Below are 7,253 nucleotides of genomic sequence, written 5' to 3'. Positions count from 1 at the left end.
AGTTTCTCTCCATTTACTTTGATGTTGGCTACTGGTTTGCTGTAGATTGCTTTTATTATGTTTAGGTAGGGGCCTTGAATTCCCAAACTTTCCAAGACTTTTATCATGAATGGGTGTTGGATTTTGTCAAATGCTTTCTCAGCATCTAATGAAATGATCATGTGGTTTTGGTCTTTGAGTTTGTTTATGTAGTTGATTACATTGATGAATTTCCTTATATTAAACCATCCCTGCATCCCTGGGATGAAGCCTACTTGGTCAGGATGGATGATCATTTTGATGTGTTCTTGGATTCGAAAACACTAAATTTATAGAACAAAGAAAAATATTAAAAGCTGCAGGGGAAAAGCCAAGTAACATATAAAGGCAGACCTATCAGAATTACCCAACTTCTCAATAGTTACTGCAAAGCCAAAAGAGCCTGGTCAGATGTCTTGCAGATTCTAAGACATCGCAGATGTCAGGTTAGACTATTATACCATGCAAAATGTTCACTCACCATATATGGAAAAAAACCAAGATATTCCATGACAAAAACACATTTAAACAATAACTTTTCATTAATCCACCCCGACAGAGGATACTAGAAGGAAAACTCTGACAGGAGAAGTATAACTCCACCCATGAAAACACAAGAAATAGATAATTCCATACCAGCAAAATCAAAAGTACCACCTCCATCAAAATAACAGGAAAAAATAATCACTGGTCAGTAATATCAACATCAGTGGTTTCAATTCTCCAATAAAATGACACAGGCTAACAGAGTAGATGCATAACTAGCATCCATCATTCTGCTTCATTCAAGAAATACACCTCAGCAACAAAGATAGCCATTACCTCAGATTAAAGGGCTAGAAAAAGGATTTCTGAGCAAATGGAAGCAAGAAGCAAGCTGGAGTACCCATTCCAATACCCAATAAAATAGACTTTCAACTAAAAGTTATCAAGTGACATGGGAAAGGACATTTCATTCTCATCAGAGGAAAAATCCACCAAGAGGGCATCTCAATTCTGAACAGCTATGCCCCAAATGCAAGGGCAACCACATTCAGCAAAGAAACTTTACTAAAGCTTAAATCACACATCACACCCCACACATTAATAGTGGGAGACTTCTACACCACACTCACCAATGAACAGATCACTGAGACAGAAGCTAAACAGAGAAATAATGAAACTAACTGAGGTTATGAATCAAATGGACTTAACAGATAATTTGTAGAATATTTCCCACATTTCACCCAAACACAAAAGAATATACCTTCTCAGCACTTCACACATGAAACCTCTTCCAAAATTGACCATATAATTGGTAACAAAAAAAGCCTCAACAGATACAAGAAGATTGAAATAGTCCCATTAATCTTATCAAATTACATGGATTAAAGCTAGACTTCAAGAACAACAGAAACAGTAGAAAGCCTACATACTTATGGAAACTGAACAACTCTCTACTCAATGATCACTAGGTCACAGAAGAAATAAAGAAAGAAATTAAAAACTTTATAAAAAAAATTCAATGAAAATGAAGGCACATCATACCCAAATTTATGCAACACAATGAAAGCAGTACTAAGAGGAAAATTTATACCACTAAGTGCCTTAATAAAGAAACTGGAGAGATCCTACCTACACTAGTAACTAAACAGCACACCTGAAAGCTCTAGAACCAAAAGAAGCAAGCACACCAAAGAGGATTAGAAGGCAGGAAATAATCAAAACCAGGGCTGAAATTAATCAATTAGAAACAAAGAGAACAATACAAAAAAATCAATGAAACTAAGAGTTGGTATTTGAGAAAATCCAAAGGTAGGCAAACCCATAGTCAACCTAACTAAAAGGCAGAGAGACAGTACCCAAATAAACAAAATCAGAGATGAAAATGGAGATAAAACAACAGACACTGGGGAAATCCAAAGAATCATTAGATCTTATTTCAAAAGCCTGTACTCTACAAAATTGGAAAATCTAACTGAAGTGGATGATTTTCTAGACAAATACCAATTATAAATATTAATATATTTCATTAATTGAATTGTAGTTCTTTAGCTGAGATGGCTATCTCCCAAGACCTCTGAACTAGCCATTGTTGGGAGCTGAAGAAATGGTTCAATAGTCAAAATCATTTATTACTTTTGTAGAGGACTGCTACATTGTGGCTCACCATAACTCCAGTTCTATGGGATCCAATTCTGTTTTTCTGACCTCCACAGGCACCAGGCACACATGTGATAAACATAGCTACATGCAGGTAAAACACTCATATGATATGCATAAAATATACAAAACTAAAAAAAATAACATCATTATCTTTGGGGTTTGCTTCTTTTGTTTCTTTTTATTTTTTTTCTTGTTTGTTTATACTTTCTTCTTGCTGGTTTTTTTCCTCCTGATCTGAAACAATCTTCCCCAGGGAACCCTTGCTGAGTTTTCCTTCAAAACCTTTTTTTTTAATGTGGGGAATATAATTTCTAGGACAATCTGGGTGTTTCAGAAGTTCCTTGCTGCGTTCATTACTTCTTTTAGAGTTCTATAGTGTCCAGTTCTAGAAATCACATATACACTGTAAAGATTAAGCAGTCTCATAGCCCTTAGAGTATAAATTACATAAAACATACAACAGTAATAAATAATAATAACAAAGGTCATCTTCCACCACAGTAATGGAAAGATGATGTAAATAGTGTTTGCACATCTGGCCTTTACTTGCTTTATATTCATTGTAGGATGTGTTGTATAGAGCTACCCTGAGGTACATACTGTAAACTTCCTCATTAGCCTTGGATTTGTTGATTCAAGGAAACATATAGTTTCCCAATCTCCTTGGATTATCCTCCCTTGGGACTGATAATTGAACATAAAGCCTTGCACATGCTAAGCAAGTACTGTACCACTGGCTGCATATCCAGTCATTTCTCTTCTTTTAATTGTGTATTTAATTTATTTACATTTCAAATGTTATCTCCTTTCCTGGTCTCCCCTCTGCAACCCCCTTTTTCTATCACCTCTTACCCTGCTTCTATGAGGGTGCTCTCCTACCCACCCACCCACTCCCACCTCCCCATCCTAGCATTTCTCTACACTGGGGCATCAAGTCTTCACAAAAAGAAGAACCTCCCTTCCCATTGATGCCAGATAAACCCCCTCAGGTCCTTCAGTTCTTCCTCTAACTCCTCCAGTGGGGTCCCTGTGCTCAGTCTGATGGTTGGCTACGAGCATCTGCCTCTGTATTTGTTAGGCTCTGGCAGAGCCTCTCAGGAGACAGCTATATCAGGCTACTGTCAGCAAGCACTTCTTGGCATCCACAATAGTGTCTGGGTTTGGTATCTGTATGTGGGATGGATACCAAGGTGGGGCAGTCTCTGGATGGCCTTTCCTTCAGTCTTTGTTTCACTTTTTGTCCCTGTATTTCCTTTAGACAGGAGCAATTCTGGGTTGAAATTTTGGAAATGGGTGGGTGGCCCCATCCCTCAACCGGGGGCCTATGCCTAACCTCTGAATATGGTCTCAACAGGTTCTCCCTCACCTTTATGGGATATTTCAGCTAATGTCATTCCTGTGGGGTTCTGGGAGGCACTTGCTTTCCTGGCATCTGGAACTTTCTGGTTGCTAACCCCAGTCCCCATCCCCCATTGTTCCACACCTCTGTTCAATTTCCTGACCCTCTGCACATCCCCCCTGTCTCCTCCCATACCTGATTCTTCCACTCTTTATCCCCTGCCCATCCTCTCTTCTTCCCAAGTCTCTCCCACCATCTACTTCCCTTGATTATATTGTTCCTCCTTCTAAGTAGGACTGAAGCACCCACTCTTTGGTCTTCCTTCCTCTCTTGAGCTTTGTGTGGTCCATGAGCTGTATCATGGGCATTCCATGCTCTTTGCCTAATACCCACTTATCAGTGAGTACATACTATGTGTGTTCTTTTGTGACTGATTTGCCTCACTCAGGATGATATTTTCTAGATCTATCCATTTGTCTGAGAATTTCATGAAGTCATTGTTCTTAGTAACTGAGTAGTACTCCATTGTGTAAATGTACCACATTTTCTGTTTCCATTCCTCTGTTGAAGGACATCTGGGTTGTTTCCAGCTTCTGACTATTATAAATATGGCTGTTATGAATATAATAGAGCATGTGTCTTTATTACATGTTGGAGCATTTTCTGGGTGTATGACCAGGAGTGGTATACCTGAGAGGGTCCTCAGGTAGCACTATGTCAAATTTTCTGAGGAACCACCAAACTGATTTCCAGAGTGGTTTTACCAGCTTGCAATCTCACCAGCATTATAGGAGCGTTCCTCTTTCTCCACATCCTCACCAGCATCTTCTGTCACCAGAGTTTTTGATCTTAGCCATTCTGACGTGTGAGGTGGAATCTCAGAGTTATTTTGATTTTCATTTCCCTGATGACTAAGGATGTTAAACATTTTTTTAGGTGATTAGAATGACTAATCCAGCTTGTTCCTTGGGACCATTTGCTTGGAAACTTGTTACTCTAAGATTGTGTCTGTCTTTGTCACTGAGGTGTGTTTCCTGTATGCAGCAAAATGCTGGGTACTGTTTACACATTAGTCTATGTCTTTTTTGGGTAGGGGAATTGAGTCCACTGATATTAAGAGACATTAAGAAATAGTGATTGTTGCTCCGTTTTTTTTTGTTGTTGTTGTTGTTTGTTTGGTTTTTTGTCATTAGAGGTGAAATTACGTTTGTGTGGCTATCTTCTTTTGGATTTGTTGAAAGATTACTTTCTTGCTTTTTCTAGGGTATAGTTTCCCTCTTTGTGTTGGAATTTTCCATCTATTTCCTTGGTAGGGCTGGATTTGTGGAAAGAATTTGTGTAAATTTGGTTTTGTCATAAAATATCTTGGTTCTCCATCTATGGTAATTGAGAATTTTGCTGGGTGTAGTAGCTTGGGCTGACATTTGTGTTCTCTTAGGGTCTGTATGACAACTACCCAGGATCTTCTAGCTTTCATAGTATCTGGTGAGAAGTCTGGTATAATTCTGATCGGTCTACCTTTATATATTACTTGGCCTTTTCCTCTTAATGCTTTTAATGTCCTTTTTGTTTTGTGCATTTGGTGTTTTGACTATTATGTGATGGGAGGAATTTCTTTTCTGGTCCAGTCTATTTGGAGTTCTGTAGGCTTCTTGTATGTTCATGGGCATCTCTTTCTTTAGGTTAGGGAAGTTTTCTTCTATAATTTTGTTGAAGATAATTACTGGCCCTTTATTTTGGGAATCTTCACTCTCTTCTATACCTATTATGTTTAGGTTTGGTCTTCTCAATTTGTCCTGGATTTCCTGGATGTTTTGGGTTAGGACCTTTTTGCATTTTGTATTTTCTTTGACTGTTGTGTCAATGTTTTCTTATGGTATCTTCTGCACCTGAGATTCTCTCTTCTATCTCTTGTATTCTGTTGGTGATGCTTGCATCTATGACTCCTGATCTCTTTCCTAGGTTTTCTATCTCCAAGGTTGTCTCCCTTTGTGATTTCTTTATTGTTTCTATTTCCATTTTTAGATCCTGGATGGTTTTGTTCAATCCCTTCACCTGTTTGGTTGTGTTTTCCTGTAATTCTTTAAGGGATTTTCTGTGTTTCCTCTTTAAAGGCTTTAAGCTGTTTACTTGTGTTCTCCTGTATTTCTTTAAGGGAGTTATTTATGTCCTTCTTAAAGTCCTCTATCATCATCATGAGATGTGATTTTAAATCCGAGTCTTGTTTTTCTGGTGCTTTGGAGGTATCCAGGGCTTGCTGTGGTGGGAGAACTGGGTTCTGATGATGCCAAGTAGCCTTGCTTTCTCTTCCTTAGGTTCTTGCCCTTGCCTCTCGCCATCTGGTCATCTCTGGTGTTAGCTGGTCTTACTGTCTTGGACTGTGGCTTGTCCTTCCTGTAAGCCTGTGTGTCAGCACTCCTGGGAGATAGCTCTCTTTGGGCGGAATTTGGGTATGGAGAGCTGTGGCACAGGGTCTGCTCCAGGGGCAGATGGAATTCCGAAGGATCCTGTCCCAGGCTGCTCCTTGGTTTCTGTGTCCTGAAGGCTCTCGGTGGGTCCCTTTGGGCCAGGTATTTATTTGAGCAGAAGTGTTGGTCTCCCCTGTGCTTTCAGGTGTGTCAGCACTCATGGGAGACACGATTCAGTCTTATAAGGACAACATTTAATTGGGGTTGGCTTACAGGTTCAGAAGTTCAGTCCATTATCATCAAGGTGGGTGTAGTGGCTATTCCTGGTTGGAATGAACTACAATCCAGAATTGGAAGGCTCATCAATGATCCTAATCTGGAGGCTGGGAGATAAAAGTTTCTGACCTGGATCTTGGCATGGAGATCGTAAGGCATAGTGGCTATGAATTGCAGAAGATTAAGACAAGGAGATCTCTGAGTTCAAGGTCATCTGGGATTAAAGGCATAGTGGCACATTCCTTTAACCTGGGCTACACCTTCTGCTGGAGACCTACATAAGGACATTGGGAGAAGAAAGACACTCTCTCCTTTGCCTGCTTGCCTTGTGGGACTGAGCAACTGCTAGATCCTTGGACGGAATTCACAGCTGCTGCTGACCATTGTTGGGAGTTGGACTTCAAATTGTAAGCCATCAACAAATTCCTTTACTATATAGAAACTACCCATAAGTTCTGTGACTCTAGAGAACCATGACTAATACAGTGGGAGCATGGCAGCATCCAGGCAGGCATGGTACAGACAGATCTGAGAGTTCTACATTTTCATCTGAAGGCTGCTAGTGGCGGACTGACTCCCAGGCAGCTAAGACAAGGGTCTTAGAGCCCATGCTCACAGTGACACAGTTCAACAAGATCACACCTCCTAATGGTGCTATACCCTGGGTCAAGCATATACAAACCATCACATTCCACTCCCTGGCCCCCATAGGCTTGTTCAAACATATGAGTCTATGGGGGCCATACCTAAACATAGCATAATTCAAAGTACATTTAATCCAACTTCAAAAGTCCCCATAGTCTATAGCAGTCTCAACAATGTTAAAAGTTCAAAGTTCAAAGTCTCTTCTGAGATTAAAGCAGTTTCTTAACTGTAATCCCATATAAAGAAAAAAAACTGGACCAAAGCAAGACAGAAAACCAGCTGGGCAAACTCCAAACTTCAAGTCTCCATGTCCAATGTCAAAGCAGTCTTCAGATCTCCATCTTCATCCATCCTTATTGAGTGCTGTTGGTAGATCTGGCATTCAGCAGCAACAAACTTCTTTCTCCTGGGCTGGTTCCACT

This window comes from Mus pahari, chromosome X, assembly GCF_900095145.1.
Source record: "Mus pahari chromosome X, PAHARI_EIJ_v1.1, whole genome shotgun sequence".
Taxonomy (NCBI): Eukaryota; Metazoa; Chordata; class Mammalia; order Rodentia; family Muridae; genus Mus; species Mus pahari.
Note: the sequence above shows the minus strand (reverse complement) of the source record.